A 17266-nucleotide genomic window follows, 5' to 3' on the forward strand; every position below is an offset into this window, starting at 1 on the left:
AGCATACACATCTAAAATGGTGGTCCTCACAGAGGTAGACATTAACCTTTTGCTTGACACTGAACTTGCTTAGATTTATTAAAACCTTCTGACTGGTCATTTGAAATGTTTTTTTTTTTTTAAACTCTCTTGCAGACTTGCCTCTTTCTTTGGGAGCCATTTAAAGAGCATGTCACAATTAATAGAATCTTAATCTTGAAAAGGCAGAAAACCCTTCACTTTTGCATAGTGTTGTCTATTATGCTGAAATCAAGGGCGCTCACTGCTCTTTCTTATTTAATAATGTGCTCTACTGTGAAGAGATACAATATAGAAACTGAGACTCCAAAACAAAAGTATTACTCAGCAATCATACTACGTATTTGCCCCATCCATAGTTGAATAAGGAGGTGGCGTTATTACATACAGCTGCCCAAGGATTCAGGTTTTGGTAATCTCGATAGGAGCGGTACTCACTTTTCATCACTGTTTATCTAAGAAGAGAATGACTCTGTCTTTGCTCAGTCTCAGACTCTAGTCATAATTGCTTGCTTGCATCATTTCTGGCCGTGTTGAAGCAGAACGTAATGGGCAGACAGGGCATTGGTAAGAGCCGAGCTGCTCACCTCATGGTGCCTGGGAGCTGCTCACCTCATGGTGCTTGGGAGCTGCTCACCTCATGGTGCTTGGGAGCTGCTCACCTCATGGTGCCTGGGAGCCCGGGATTCTGGGGAGAATACAAAAGCATGCTCCGGTGACTTAGTGACAGAATTCTTCCTACAAGATGTCACAGCCTATCCAGCTACAGACTCATCAGCCAATTAGCCTGCATGATCTAGCGTGGTTTCCCCTGACTGGGTGGCGAGAGAATTCTGTTAACTAGATTAATTGAGGTAAAAAGATCCACACTGCAAGTGGGCAGCACAAGTCCCCAGATTTGATTCCTGGACTGTAGAAGCAGGAAAGGGCTGGGTGAGCACAGACATTCATTGCTCTCAGCATCTTGACTTGATGACAATTTGACCAGGTCCCTCAAGCTCCTGCTGCCAGGATCTCCCTGTCAGAGCAGACTGTGCCCTCCACCAGTCAACCCTCCTTGCTTGCGCTGTGCTGCTCAGGGTGTTTATTACAGCGACAGGAGAATTAACCAAGTTTCTACCCTGACAGGTAGCCTCTCCTCCAAAACGTCTCAGCCTCCAAAGCCCTTGCACTTTGGGACTAGAATGTGAGGGGCAGCCCCGGACATCAAATTACAAATTTGACTGCAAATTCCTTAGAGTCATGCTTCCACATAATGAGTGGAGTTTGACTTACATTAGGCTGGCTACTACTTGCTCACTCTTACCAGTATAGGTGGGTAAACAGATACGAGTTCTGATTTTCTTTTGTTGTGTGTGGGGGAAGTAGTGAGTCTTTTAAGACATTTTGATCACTTTTTACCATACATAGAAGGAGCCAAGAATCCTCAGAGGAGCCAGGAAGCCTCTTTACCTCTTTGCTTTGAAATTGTTTCAGCTAAACACTCTTTAGATTGTTTTTCTTATACTGCCTTCCACAAAGAACTAAAACACAGCCAAGGATTTTGCCAGGTTCTTCGCCATTTTATAGCAAAGATCACTTTTTCCTCCAGTTTCCAGTAATATGCTGTTTCCATCTGGAGACCCCTCAGAATAGCCTTTGCTGCCCATATTTCTATTGGCCGTCCAGGAGTGCTTTAGTATTCTCCCAGGTGATTAGCATCCAGGTTTCCTGTTGTCTTTCTGAGCCCCACTATAATATCTAAACAGTCTACTCAAAGCAACACAGCTTTCCCTTGCATGTACCCCAACATATATACTCCCTCCCCAGTTCTAAACATCTTCTATGTTTCTAGAATATAGCACCTCTTTCTGGATACATATATTCTAACTCTTCATACTGTTCTGACAGTATCGTACACTGGGTGACTCATGTGCCATACAAATTTATTCCTCACACATTTTTTTTTCTTGGTTTGCGTATGTGGTACATGCATAGGGTGCAAACACGGGTGGGCAGGTGTGCACACTGCTGTGTGAGTAAATGGTAGCCCAGAACCAGCACTCGTTCTCTTTCCTGTTGAACCCCTTGGTTTCTGAGATGGAATCTCCCACTGAAGCTGTTGCTCAGCAACTGACTAGGCTGACTGGTGGAAACCCTCAGTATTTTCTTCTCTCCATCTCTCCAGCACTGGGGTTGCAGGTGTATGCTTTTGTGCCCTGCATTTTACACGGATGCTAGGGACCCGAACTTAATGTCTCATGTTTACAAAGGTAACACTTTGCACACCACGTCATCTTTCCCCAAAGCTCTGGAAGCTGGGAAGTGCAAAATCAATGTATTGGCTAAGGGTCTGCACCATGACTTATACACGTCATCTTTTACCATGTCCTCAGCTGGTAGAAGACTACAGATAGTTTATTAAGTCACGTGTTAAGAGGACTAGTCCTAGGAAAGATAAGAGGGCTGTGTTACCCAATCACCTACCACTACTGCTACTCACCAAATGTCCCCACAGTGGGAATTATGACTCAGTCTATGACTATGAAGGACATGTGCATCAAGTTGCTGGCGATACCTTGGAGATGCTATTCAGCTGAGTCTAATTTAAGCAGTAGACACAGAAAGTCATTGCTGACCTCTTACACATATCTGTGTTCACTAGCAGTGTATAAGAGGAAGAGAACACATTCTGAGGCATCTACCGATTACTGCAGCTTTGCTGTGTGGGGAGTTGACACATGCCTCTTATAAACCCATCATTTTACATAAGAACAGAAAGTTGAAGAGAGATGTCTGGCGCTGAAGCTGTGGGATGTTGTTTTTATTGATATGTTAGATTATAGTCTAAGAATTAGTTCAAATGTTGAAGTCAGAGTGTTCTAGGTTTCTGTCTCCTAGGCTTTTTTTTTTTTAACCACAGAAACCCAATTTTATTTTGTAATGTGGGTGGCTTCTCTGGCGTAATTAGTTTCCTGGCATGTTTATTTAGACAGACCCTGTAGCCTCCCCTCTTACTGACAAGCATGAAAAGTATATTACAACATTATAGAACCATAAGTGATTTTTTTTTTCTTCAAGGCAGAGTTATCATCCTTTCTCAACACAAAACATGTTCTTTTGTAAGCATTATAATGGTGGTGTTTCTGCCAAGTGTTTTGTCTGAATAGTTGATTCTCTAGAGTGATAGGGCTACTGTGGACAGCATCGTGAGGATTTTCAGGTGGATCAACTGTGTGACCATTTCCATAGTTATTTATTTAATTAGGTGTATTCTCTTTCTTGGCTTGGATCTTATGTGAACTTGGGATACCAACCAGAAAAGAACGGGTTCTGAGATTTGAAATGGTGACATACCCGCAGGCTTGAGCCTCAAGACAGAAACATGTTTGCTGATTGTTACAATGGGTCATGTTGAAGAGGAGGAGAACACGGGAAAGGGGAGGGAAAGAGGGAGTCGGGAGAGGAAAATGGGCAGAAGAGTTAGAGGAACCTAAGCTTCATTCTCATTGGAAACATTTCTGTAGATGGCACCAAGGGTTCTGCGGAAAGCTCTGTGAGTTATCACTGATCTGGCCTTACTGCATGGAGCAGGCCAGGAGGGCATTTCGGCAACAGATGGAGCATTTAGAAAGGGGCACGTACTAAAAGGTGAGGACAGTGAGATGAAAGTGTTTGACTTATGGAGACAGACTTTTCCTGAGCTGAAGGAATAAAATGAAAAGTTACTTCTTCCTGTAGGCAGAGCTCTTGGGTGGAGGGAGTATCGCAGAGAAAGGAATTGGCGTGTTCACGGGCCTGTGGCAGAAGGCTGACTGAGAGCGCTGAACCAGCTAATTTAGTTCAGTTGGAGAGAAAGGAGAAGCATAATATGTGGGTGACAAAAGGGAGCGATGTCACTCGAAGGGCAAGGAAATGATAATTAAATGTTGGATGGTGGCTAAAATTTTGAATTATGTTTGAATGATTTTGCTTTATTTTTTTAATAAAATAAAATTGACTTTTTCTAGCCAATTTTTATAATAGCTGAAGTAATGTAGCATGTTTTTTGTTTATAGCATTAAGAGTGGAACGGTTTTTATACTCTACATTCAATTTTAAGGTGAAAGTAGCCCATCTTGACTGGACAATGGCTTTTCCTCCTGCTTCCTTTTCCTTTCTTCTGTCAGCACTATCCTCTGTTCTAACAAAGCTTCTTTTTTACTTCAGTAATCATAATTGTCTATAATTGTAGCTTATTTTGCCTTTTCTTATTTCTTTCTTCACAGCATTTTCTAAGGCTCTAATTTTCTATTGACTACATCTCGGAAGGTCTGAACTTTCCAGTCTTCCCCTGGCTCTCCATCATTAAAAGCTCCTCTGGTTCACATCCATTTTTCTTGCCAAATCACTCCACTGCCCTTAACTTCTCTGTGTCATTAGAGCCCTTTCTTTTCTGACTTTACTGTTCCCATGAAGTCACGGATCTTTTGCACCTCTTCTTGCCCCACCTCCATATTCTCAAAGACATTCTGACTTGTGTCCTTGGTATTTCATTTTTTCCTCTCATCCTGCTGTATGCACTGTTGAAAGGGTTAGAACGATACATCCTTTGTCATTTCCAGAATCTCCAAATGCAGTTCTTGCAAATTTAGATGTTATTTTTAACCCTTACTTGGCTATCACTCACTGATTAGTAATGTTTTCTTTGCATTATTAACTACAGAAACACACTCATGTGCTCTTTAAATCTAGTGACTATTTAATGATAGTGGCTTTCCACAAACACCGGATTTGTGTTAATCTTTGGAATCAATGGAGCATTTTTAGTGATTCTGAAGTAGAACAAAGGTGTTGTGTGTATATTGATTGGTTGTTTGATTTCTATAGGATACCTTTCTTTCTGGGATTTTGTGGTCAGTTTGGATGTCCACCTTACTAGACCAAGATGGAGCGGGGAGGACTTTGGACTTTCCACAGGGCAGGGAACACTGACTGCCCCTCAGACTGGAGAGGGAGGGGGAGAGGAGAGGGGGGGGAGGGGAAAAGGGAGACGGGGAGGGAAATGGGAGGCGGGGAGGAGGCGGAAATCTTTTTTTTTTCAATAAAATAATTATATTGAAAAAAAAAAGAGTAACTGAGGTAGGCTCTTCCATTTTCTTAGAATTTAAGTAAAACCCTGATAATTTTGTCAGACAATATTATGAATAAGAGCCTAAGATTTATTTATATAAATAAATTGTAAGGTATTTAAGAAAAAAAAAAGCATTGGAGTTGCTCTGGGCCAGGTACTCAGCCTCCCTCCTCCAAAAAGACATGAAAAGATGCCTAGCCAGTTCTTTGGAAAGGTTAGAGAATGAAGAATCGGCAAGCTTTTTTTTTTTTTACTGTTACAGATAAACAGATGTTCCTCAATTTATAATGAAGTTATATACAATTTACTATTGTAGTTTACACCTAGCTCACTGAGCATCCTGGCTCAGCAGTGTGGTGTGCACTCCGTTGGTTACCTTTGCAATCTCCCTTGTGGGACTAGGTAGCTTGTTACCGTTGCCCAGCATGCCTAGAGCCTTTCATATGCTACATTACTCTTCAAGGAAGAGAGACAATTTCAAACGTAGAGGCACCATTACTATTGTGTGTGCTTTTTCTCCTTACCCCCATGAGTCAGATGAACTCATATGGATTGCTATGGTGGATTGGGGATGTCTGTAGTTCTTTAAGTAGCTACTCATGTTTGGTGTGGAGTCCTTTTGGCTCCTTTATTTGCTTTCTTCATTTTAAACAAATACAAAATTGACTCTTTGCTTCTCAGCATGTTTGGGGTGAATGTTTGGTTTGTTTTCAGCTTGTTTCCATGTTTTCTTGTCTCTCAGGAATTGTCCATAATTTCTATCACAATATAGCTGTTCCTTTCTTTTCCAGTATTATTTGTTGGACATTCAATTTATACAAGTGGTGTGTCCAAGTGTATGCACACTTCTGCGGTGTGTCCCAGCCCGCCATTTCTTCTACCAGTACACATCTGTAAATGCTTAAATGAGGAAGGTGTGTTTTGTTCTATGCCCCCATCTTAGATAGACCTCACTCAATCTCTTAAAATAAGTATTTATGATAGGAAAATGGCTTTCTGATAAATTCTTGTCATCCCATAACTCATTTTGTAAAATTTAAAAAAATTGAGTTCTTCTTTTAAGTACTGGAATTAAAGTATTATAAAATTGTATTTATTAAGGCGTACATCATTATAATCCCCATTACTTCTCATTCAGTAGTTAAGATGTTGAGATAGGAGCGGTGGCAGGGCTGCGTCCCCGGCACCCGGCCGCCCACATGGCTAGTTTATACCCAGAAACAATTACACGGAAACTGTATTCTTTCAAACTCTGCCTGGCCCGGCTAGTTCCAGCTTCTTATTGGCTAGCTCTTACATATTGTTCTAACCCATTTCTAATATTCTGTGTAGCCCATGAGCTGGCTTACCAGGGAGGATCTTAACCTGCGTCTGTCTGGAGCGGGAGAATCATGGCGACTCCTCCACTAACCTTCTTTCTCCCAGAATTCTCTTCTGTATACTCCGCCTACCTAATTTTCTATCCAATAAAATGGGCCAAGGCAGTTTCTTTATTAATAAGAAACCATTCCCACATCATTTCCCCTTTTTCTGTTTAAACAAAAAAGAAAGGCTTTAACTTTAACATAGTAAAATTACATATAACAAAACAGTTATCAAGTAAGAATTACAGTTACAATATTTATATCTATTTTATCTCTTATCATAACTAAGGAAAACTATAACTATCCATTCTTCAACTCCATCAAAGACTCCAGAAGGATATAATATTACCTATCAAACAAGAAATAAGAAAACTCTAGAAATGACAGAGACATCTCGCTGCCTGGACAGTCACCCAAAGTTCCTCTGTACCGTTGGGGCATCCATCTTCGGCCTACAGGCCCATGGTATCCAGAGACATTTCCATGAAGCAGGAAATTTCAAAGACAGTTCAGTCATTTTCTGCTGTGTCCTGCAGAATGTCTCGCAGACTCTTTCATGAATCAGGAACCCCGAAAGACCATCTCACCTTTAGGCAAGTTCAGCAGTCCTCTCTCTGCGGGTTCTCTGTGTCCAGTTTATGCAACAGTCCAGGCAAGAGCAGTTTCTTGCCCAAATGGCTATCAAACTCCATAAGGATTCTCTTCGATGCCCATCTTCCTCTTGAAATAGATTGGTGCTGCCAGGAGCAAATGTGTCTCATTGTCATGAAAAACCCTAAGTTATTAAAATATCTTAAATGCCATATTCTGCAGCCTTTGAAAGATATGAAGAATGCCTATCTAACTAAAATATCTCTCTATATATCTAGAAAATCTAACTAACATGACTACAAGCTTAACTATTAGCGATGATTATCCATTAACAACCTATATTTCCTAATTATACATTACATTTTTAAATGAACTACACAATCACAATACCTTAATCAAGATCAAAAATACATATACATATAACAAAATTGACCATAAAATCCATACCAATGCAAATTATTCATATCTATATCATATCCCCCTTTAAATGTAAAAGAACATTTATAAACAATATTTGGGAACATGGGCGTAGTTTTTTCTCTACAAACTGCTTCCTGCTGAATAGGGGCGTCGTTAATTAGGTTGTTCATGATATAACCTGTATGCTAGTTTCATCTCAGTTGGCAATTGAGCGAAGCAATTTTTTGAGGGTATTCACAGCAACCTTTCAGGAGGGCGTGGTCTATCATACCAAATCGGAATAGATGCAATCCACAGGGTCTCATCCTCTGCAAAAACAAAAGAAGACCCTCTCCAAAGCATCATATCCTTAGACCCAAATTCTGAAATCATAATACCCTTATATCCATTTTGGTTTAGATTGGCAGCCCATGTAATGAAATGTCTCTCTGTACTTAGCTCCTTCACAGTCAAAAATTTTAAAGAAAACACAATGTACATAATCCAGACTCTCTGTGAATTTTCCATTTTTACGTGGCTTATATTTCTTTATTTCTTTTAATCTATAACTCTCTGTACTTCTGTACTCTGTCTCTTTAAAGACTTTACCCTTTTTCTTTTTAAGACATTAACTTTATTCTTTATATTCTTTTTCTTCTCTTTCCCAAGCCTACGTACATTTATCCAACAGTGTCTGAATCTGTTTTATTGTGAATCTGTAATTTCTTTACTATACAGGAGCATTTCTTAAAATGTTAAGCATTTCTTAAAAACTTAAGTTGCACCATTTACAGGTAATACGGTACTGCCTGTGTCCTGCCCAGTCTAAACCTTAACTGCACGGTTTTAAGGTAATTACGGTAGTTCCTGCCTGAGATCAGCACAGTTCAGCATGGAGCAGCCGCTCCTGCCTCAGAGTCATTTGGTGCCCCTGAACCATTCACAGTTTCAGGCACACAGCAAGTCCACATTGGAGCCGCACTCAGCAGTTTAACTCTGAGACTGAGTGTGCAGCACAGAAACTCTTTTCATCCAAGTTACAGCCAAATCTGACATGCAGAGCACTGCGCAGTCTGAAAATGCGTCTCTGTATAGCGGCAGGAATCCGCCATGCTCTTCCGCCTGCCTAAGCCTGATTCTGCCGTCTGCCCAGGTGCAGGCGGGAAGCGCTGAGCCATCGGCACAGTCTCAGAGCACTCTCCTCCGATCCCAAGCGGGAACACAAACATCCAGTCCCATAAAAGCCTTGAAATGCTTTAAAGCCAGAGTTCACGCTGGCAGCACAGCCCCAGGAAGCAGCGCTTTAAAATGACGCGGCTTTTTTTTTTTTTTTTTTTTTTTTTGCTGTTGCTGAATCAGGAATCTCTCTACAGAACGCCACCAACAAAACAGCAAAAATCTGTGTTAAACTCTCTCTCCCTTATTTTTAAGCCTTCTCAGGTTTTTAAGTGGATTTAGCCATCACGTCTGGGCGCCATCTGTTGAAATAGGAGCGGCAGCAGGGCTGCGTCCCCGGCACCCGGCCGCCCGCATGGCTAGCTTATGCCCAGAAATAATTACACGGAAACTGTATTCTTTCAAACACTGCCTGGCCCGGATAGTTCCAGTTCCTTATGGCTAGCTCTTACATATTGTTCTAACCCATTTCTAATATTCTGTGTAGCCCACGAGCTGGCTTACCAGGGAGGATCTTAACCTGCGTCTGTCTGGAGCGGGAGAATCATGGCGACTCACTGACTCAGCTTCTTTTTCCCAGCATTCTCTTCTGTCTACTCCGCCTACCTAATTTTCTGTCCTATGAGGGCCGAGGCAGTTTCTTTACTAGTAAGAAATCACTCCCACATCATTAAGAGTCCATTTTGTCTCAGCTATTATCTTTCTCACATTATCCTCAAATTGGTGATGATTATTCTCTAGTTGATACATTAGTTTATATTTAATGTAGTTCTAAATTATCCTGCTGGGTTTCATGAAATATGAGCTAATTTTAGATACATTATACATTATGTAGATGACCCAGAGTAAACGACAAAAACAATGTTTAGAATTGTTTAGTCTTCGTCACTGGAAAAGCAGAGTACCCACCATATTTAAGTACAAAAAACCCAATCTTATGTTTATTCTAACAAAAAAATTAAAGTGTTATATTATTGTAGGTTTTTAAAAATAGGAATTCTTCTTTTGTGGCTTCCTCTCCCCATCCTTCTATGAAAATAAGGGATTATATTTTAAAAGCCAACTCAGATGTCTGAGTGACTGTAGAAAAGATGTGATTAGCAGTTTAAAACAGGATAATGATTGTTGCTTAAATCAAATTTAACTCACATTTTTAGTTTTTTATTGCCTATTAAATTAAAATCTTATTTTATAATTTTTTTTGGTATTGAAGAAAACCTTTACATATTTGTCTTTCAAATTGTCAAGTCGCTTTTCTGAAATATTGAGAGTTAAAAGTAAAGAATTAAAGCATCAGTCCTTCTGAAACCCTTTCAAGCCTAAACTCACAGATTATCATAAAGTTTAATAGGTGCCGCATTTCTCTGGATGCCGCTTAAGCATTGTACAACTTGGCACGCAATCCGTCACACTGCTTACCATCGCCTTTGCACATTTGCTGGGTGGCCTACGTTTTGTGTGGTCCTTTGGTAGGAGCTGTAAGCGTTATTTTAGAGAATATCTTTGGCCCTTTGCAGATGACATAGAAATAGACATCATAGAAAAGAAAGGAGTCGAAGTCACTGCAGATTCAGTCATGCCTTGTGTCCAAAGACAAGCCCTCTCAGTCTCACATAGCTTGCCTTTAGACATGTTGAACTTTGACCTCCGTGTGGCTTTCTGTGCTTTAGAGACCTTTCCTGCTAGTTCATGGACCTTGGTATTAGCAATATTCCAGACTAAAGGAAACAGTAAATCCTTATTTTGTTTTATTATTATTATTTTTTTAACAGGAGGGCAATTCAGTGACTGCTGAATGCCGAGTTCTGAGTTCTCCTGTGTTTATTTTCCATACACTTTTATACCCCAATACAAAAGAGGGGAAGAAGGCAAAAGGTCGCTTTAACGTGACACAAAGGACAACCAGAGCAGTTACTTGCTGTATTACTTCAGACATCAAGTCATTATTTCCTGAGGGAAGCATTTGATGTTTGGCACAGTGAACACACCCTAGGCCAAGCATCCTGTAGTTGTTGACAGCAGGTGTGGCTATAAAACAAGAGATCCTGACCTAGGGTGTGGCTACCTGGTGTTCTGGACATTAAGATGGCCCATGGAGGTGGATCGGCTCCACTCTGAACAAAGGTCAGAGAATTCAAGCCTTCTCCTGTGCTCCTTCATTATTCTGTTTTAAAGGGAAGAATAATGCATACTTACTGTCATTTATTAGAGTTTTTAGCTATCAACCATACTAAAGTATATCTTTAACAGCTGTATTCTCCCATATCTTTTTATTGATATGCATAACATAAGCTACCACAGTGTTGTTTTGAATCCCTGTACATTATTATCTTCTGCTCTGTCCAAACAATATGTTTTGTTTCTGCTTAACCCAAAGCAAGAAATTTCTTGTTATTGTTTTAAACAAAACCATCTTGTGTCTTTCTTCAAATATAGACTTTGGGTAGCATGATGTAGGGGACTAGCGTGGAGAAGAGAGCCAGCCTGGTGGGAGAAAGGGGTATGCAGGAGGATGCAAACAAAAGCTGTGGAGATGGGGACCAATGAGCATGAAGCTTAACACACGCATGCAGAGGTCGTGCTGAAACCCATCATGTCACGTGATATCTAAAACGTTTGAAAACCTTGTACTTTATTTCTTCTGTATATCATATAATTTGATAAAGGTAATATATGCTAGGAAAATGGCAAGAAATTGTCACCTCACATTTAAAGTGATTGTCTATGGGGTTCTTTCCCCAGTGTCCTATGGAGGACAAGCAGAGCAAACTCTGACTTTCCTTGCTCTCATAACAATTAGACAAGTCACCTTGCCCATTTCCTAAACTTCGAAATCTGTTTTTACAATATGTAACAGACTGAATAGGCAAAGCATGGTCTCTGCTCAGACAGCATCGGAGTCAGTCATCAGTAAGACTGCACTCATGTCTTTTCCAGGAAAGGGGGTACCTATAGATCGTGATGGTAAGTGGAATAAGGAGACTCTACACCACAGGTATCATGCTTCCTTCCATGTGTGGGATCTAGCGACAGGAGAGACAGGGGAACGGAGACTGTTAGGGAGCAGAAAGCAGGTTAGAGAGGAAGGGATCCATGAGATGGTAATGGAAGGGATTGCGATCGGAGGAAGCCTGTACAGCCATGAAAATGTCACAATGAGACCAGTTGTTTTGTTTACATACACTAGTTAAAAATAAAAAAAAATGGGGTAAACTCCATGTAGGCTTCATAGCTGTTGGGATAGCCTGTTTTTGATGTCTTATGTGTTTGTGACTTACTGGTTCTTCAAACAGTGTGACCTGAGCAGGGCACATTCCAGCTCAAGCTTTCTTTTCATCTCTTTACGTCCTGAAAGTAAGCAGTTCATTTCCTTAGGAGAATATACTGCTAGAAGACAGCTGCAAGTAACCTAGAAGGTCTCCCTGCTGACCTTGAGATGGCCACTACTGACCTTGAGATGGCTGCTCCTTCCAGTGCAGTCTCACAATGGTTGCTATCTGTTGTTGCTTTCCTAACTGACTGTTCAGTATGTGGGAGTCTCTCTCATTCTTTTCATTGGAAATGTGTATAATCAAGATGGACACTTTCTTTCTTGTAATTATTATTGCTCTGCTAGATTTTAATTATTTATAGCCGTCAGGCATTTATTGTTTTTTTTAAAGACCTTCCAATCCCAATCAGAATGAATAAACAATTAAAAGGAAAAAAGATTTTGCAGCCCATCTTTTCCTTTTGATTGTGTGTGTTCTATATAACACTTAAATTATTCTTTATGAAATTAGTATATCCAGGAAACTGGAGAATTATGCTTTCGGCTGAGAGAATGGAAAACATGTTAGCATTTCCTTTGTAGGGGTTCCAGGGCGCCACAAGAGAGTTCTAATGCGCTGCTCTCTGTGTTCTGCCCAGATCTTTTTCAGCTTATTCTAATGCTGGAGCAATAATTAAATGCTGCTTAGTCTTTCCTGTGTCCTACACCTCACTGCAAACACGTCGGCAGAGAAAGCAGACGTTCGTAATTTCTCAATATAAAACAGATCCTGCCAGGGAGCCTGCCAAACCCCACTAACCGTGACAGTCAAATCAATGCATGTTTGGTTGAAATTTTTATTTTTGCCTTTGCTCTGTTTTCTGTGCTCTGGTATCTGTTGTCCCCCATGGCTTATCACCTTATGGCCTGACAGTTTCTGACATTGACAAGACTTCCTGCCTACCTTTGTAATGTATACGCATGACCATATGACTGTAACAGAAAATGACATTTGACTCAGTAAATATTTGCTTTAGGTCCACTCCATCTGTTTTACAGACTCCTTTTCCTTTGCCTTCCTTTATCATTTTGTAAAACATATGTACTTTTAGCTTTTGTCTAGAAGCTACAAATCTTTGACTCATGTGTATTTCAGCTCCTCGGCTAGGGATCTATTATTGACCCTGGGGATTTTGTTCTCTTGTTCATTTGTAGCCATACCGTACAACATGGCTACCCTTGGTAAACTGTAGCCATACCGTACAACATGGCTACCCTTGGTAAACTGTAGTCATACCGTACAACATGGCTACCCTTGGTAAACTGTAGTCATACTGTACAACATGGCTACCCTTGGTAAACTGTAGCCATACCGTACAACATGGCTACCCTTGGTAAACTGTAGTCATACCGTACATCATGGCTACCCTTGGTAAAATGTATCATACCGTACAACATGGCTACCCTTGGTAAACTGTAGGATGGCAATGGAGCTGTGAATTCGCTGATGCGGATGCTTAAAAAGAGCAGTTATATCCGATATTGTTTTATATATGCACACATACACAAAACTATGGACCTACCCAGAAGTCAACAGTGACATTATGACTTCAAGATTTGGTCATTGATAAAACTGTCTCTGATACCTTTGTTGAATGGTTAAGCTTTATAGATCTGACTCAGGTTAGGAATCTCCCATTTTTCAGTAATCAGTATTACAGTTTTGGAAAAAGCTATTTCTTTTCCTTTGGGATAAGTGTCCAAATAATGGAATTTACCTTATATAGTTTGTTATATTTCTGGTACTCTTTCCGTGTGGTTTTGAGTTATATAATCTTGTTTTTACTGCTGGTGGCTTGTATTTTTTTTAACCACATTTTATTTTATATTATTTTAAAACCATTAATCTAAAATAGATTGACTTGTCTGTGGAAAGTGAAAAACTCTGTAATTTTAATTTCTTTTTTTACATGCTATAACTTTGATATATGTTTAAAAACCCTATCTTTGTAGAATTATTGGTTGCATTGTTTTGTTTTATATCATATTAAACTGTCCATCTTTATCTCTATAAACTGAACTTTTCTGCAATACTAAAGAAAAAGTATCCTAACACTTGTTGAGGTGTTAAGAACAATGTGACCCAGGAACTACTGCAGTAAGAGGCCTCCACAGTAGAGCGACTGGCCTGAGCTTGACACACTCCAGAAATGTGCAGTATGGAAAGGTAGTAGATGGAAATGCAGACGAGGAGACTGTGACATCATAGCAATTCTTCCTTTCCTTGTGAGTTTTATTGTAGCCATCTGTGGTTCCTCTATATTTTTTTCTTAATTCGGGCACTGCTACATGTAATATATTATGGTGCAATTGTGTGTAGAATTACCTAGAACCTGGGTTCATGGCTACAAACCTAGCACCCAAGATGCTGAGGCAGGTGAGTTTTCACGAGATTGATCTTACCCTCAATAGTGAGTTGCAGGTCAGCCTAGGCTACAGGGTGAGACTATGCTAAATAACATAATAGTAACAGAAAAGGAAAACAAACAAAAAACACTAAGAGAGAGGGGGGCTTTTGTTAAGCAACTTTAACAAAAATTCTTGCTAGAAGCAGGCCAGGGTGGTCAGCTGTCCTCTAGAGGAGGTGGCAGCTAAGAGTTGTAATCAGAAGCAGTGGCTGAAGAGGTAGTGAAGGCAGGGATACTGGCTAAACTGGGGGCGCACATGTGCAGGACTTAAAAGAATAGTTTGATCAATGCAAGCCTTCATAACTGCGTAAACACAGGGCACTAAGATACTTTCTCATTTGTGACTTTCAAAAAGTCCCAGGTATCACAATATGTAATTATTTGTCTTTCTTCTTATAGACGCAGTTTCTGTCTTAAACTTGACCCCAGCCTCACTTCTAGCATTTTTCCAGCTCGCTGGTCAGTGTGATTCTTAGGAAATTTCCCCATTTTTTTCTGCTCCTCAATGTTTTATTAATGTAGTAAGTGTCTCTACTAAAATTTTATTCTGTCTTTTGGAATATGCAATTACTTTTTATGGGAGATTTCTTGAGACTATGTAAATATTCCAATTTTCAATCATCTTTGCAGACCAATTTTAACATACACTAAAAATGCTTAATGGAAACATATCTAGTGTTACTTAGCAAATGGTGAGGCTCTGTTTCCATAACATTCCAATTAAGTGGAATTCTATAGTGAGGAAGAACTTGCTTCTATGCCACCTGTTTGCCTACAAAACCCATTCTCCTCTGCCTTTTGCTTTCTGAGTGGATTGATAGGTGTTTCATTTTTCCAGCTGCCCGGACCCAAATAATCACACAGAAACTATATTAATTACAACACTGTTTGGCCGATAGCTCAGACATATTTCTAGCTAGCTCTTACATCTTAAATTAACCTATTTCTATTACTTTATATTTTACCATAAGGCTTGTGGTTTGTTATCTTACGTCTTGTTTCTTGGGCATCTACATGGCGTTTCCCTGACTCTGCCTTCCATCCTCCTCCATTTCTGCTTGGATTTCTCATCTTACTGTATTCTTCCCTGCCATAGGCCAAAAGTTAGCTTCTGTATTAACCAATGGTAATCACACATATTCATAGCATACAGCGGGGCATCCCACATGAAATAGTTGTCTGTGGTTTATTTGCTTTTCCAAGTTTTTGTTGTTGAGATTATCCCAGATTCAGTAATTGGGAGCATCTCCTGCTACCTTCTCTTGCCTGTCAACACTGTTGAGTGCCTCTTCACGACTCTTCAGACTGTTCTTGTTCTCATTCACCACAGAGCCAGCAGCTTCCTGAGGAGATTCAACTCTCTTCTTTAGAGAACGGTGTTTGGAGACCATGATCAGGACAAAAAATGGTGCTCACTGTTCCTGCACTGTCTTTTATGGGGAAAGAAACTGGGAGTTATGTGCACCCCTGTGCACAGGAACACATCCATCCATGTCCTCTTCTCTGTGTGTTTTTGTGTTAGTGTAAACCTACCCAGTGGATCCTGAAGGACGTCTAACCTGTCTAAACAGAACGGATCCACTCTGACATCTCACCTGTCTATACAGAGCAGATTTTATGACATTTCAGCCTCAAGCAATGCAAGGGCCCTCCCTAGACTTCCTTTCTTACATGTAACTTTTTCTGCAATGTATTTTTTTTTTTTTTATCATTTCTATTTAGAACACACAGGAGTGTAGCTTCAGGACTGTTAACCCATGCCTCTGGGGAAACACGTTTAATAACCACAGTACCAGTATCATAGTTTTGTCCCTCGGGTAGAGTACCGGATCAGAATACTATTTTCCAAAATGATTGTTTATGGCTTCCTTCAGTTTGCTCTCTGACTTGTCACACACGTTGGCTCAGTGCTGTCCTTACAAACCCATTGCGGAGTCTTTCCACATTCTAATTGTTCTAATTGCCGTGGGTGAAAGTACCATGGTATGTTGGGAGTCGGAGTTACATGAATGTGTTCCTCAGATTAAAGCATCATCTATACTCTTCCACTTCATGGCTAACTTCTGTGGCGGAGGATTATCCATGAATGGAGTTGGTCAAATATTCCCTCTTGTGTGACAGTTTAGGTGATTCCATCCACTCCTCGTCCTGTGGGTTTGCCTGGGTTACCTAAATCAATGCTGCCCTCTTCTGTTACAGTAGCAAAACCCAGTGGCTTTAAATGTGTGGTGTTAGGTGAACGTAGAAGAAGGACATTGGCATTTCCCCATTGGTTAGTTCCCATTGTACTTCTAGATCCTGGCTCTTTTGATTCAGCTTCTAGTTCCCTGCATCACTCAGCACCAAAGATTTCCTGGCCCTCTGTGTGTGCACTTCTCTCCCAGAGGAAGGTAGCCAGTCAAGGCAAGCGCGGCTTTGCTCCTCTCCCACAAGGCGATGCTCTCAGACATGTCGCGTATCTCAATTTTCACATGGAAGGTTTTTTTTTTTCCTGGCTGTTGACTTTGGATCCACCTTAACCCTTCAGCTTTCTCTTTCCTCTGCCTGTGTATTTTCAGCTTGGCCTTAGTTGCTGCCAAAGCTTATGAGAGGATAGGGGCATGCGAACTTTTTATTTATTTATTTATTTATTTATTTATTTATTTATTTATTTATTTAAGATTTCTGTCTCTTCCCCACCGCCGCCTCCCCTTTCCCTCCCCCTCCCCCAATCAAGTCCCCCTCCCTCGTCAGCCCAAAAAGCAATCAGGGTTCTCTGCCCGGTGGGAAGTCCAAGGACCACCCACCTCCATCCAGGTCTAGTAAGGTGAGCATCCACGAAACTGCCTAGGCTCCCACGAAACCAATAGGTCCAGTAGAATCAAAAACCCATTGCCATTGTTCTTGAGGTCTCAGTAGTCCTCCTTGT

The 17266-nt window shown here is 40.6% G+C and overlaps 1 protein-coding gene and 1 long non-coding RNA gene across 4 annotated transcripts in view; one reads left to right on the forward strand and one right to left on the reverse strand.

Moving 5' to 3' along the window:
* The window catches only part of Crppa (CDP-L-ribitol pyrophosphorylase A), a 234378-nt gene that overhangs the window by 206226 nt on the left and 10886 nt on the right, over nucleotides 1-17266 (forward strand). The gene's annotated exons all lie outside the window — the stretch shown is intronic.
* Nucleotides 9037-17266, reverse strand: part of LOC126511512 (uncharacterized) — an 840891-nt gene continuing 832661 nt past the window's right edge. Inside the window, exon 3 of the long non-coding RNA XR_007594709.1 lies at nucleotides 9037-9160. This is a non-coding gene — a long non-coding RNA (uncharacterized lncRNA). The remainder of the gene's footprint in view (nucleotides 9161-17266) is intronic.

Source organism: Alexandromys fortis, unplaced genomic scaffold, assembly GCF_014885135.2.
Source record: "Alexandromys fortis isolate MF-2015 unplaced genomic scaffold, M_Fortis_MF-2015_v1.1 scaffold_101, whole genome shotgun sequence".
In the NCBI taxonomy this organism is placed as follows: Eukaryota; Metazoa; Chordata; class Mammalia; order Rodentia; family Cricetidae; genus Alexandromys; species Alexandromys fortis.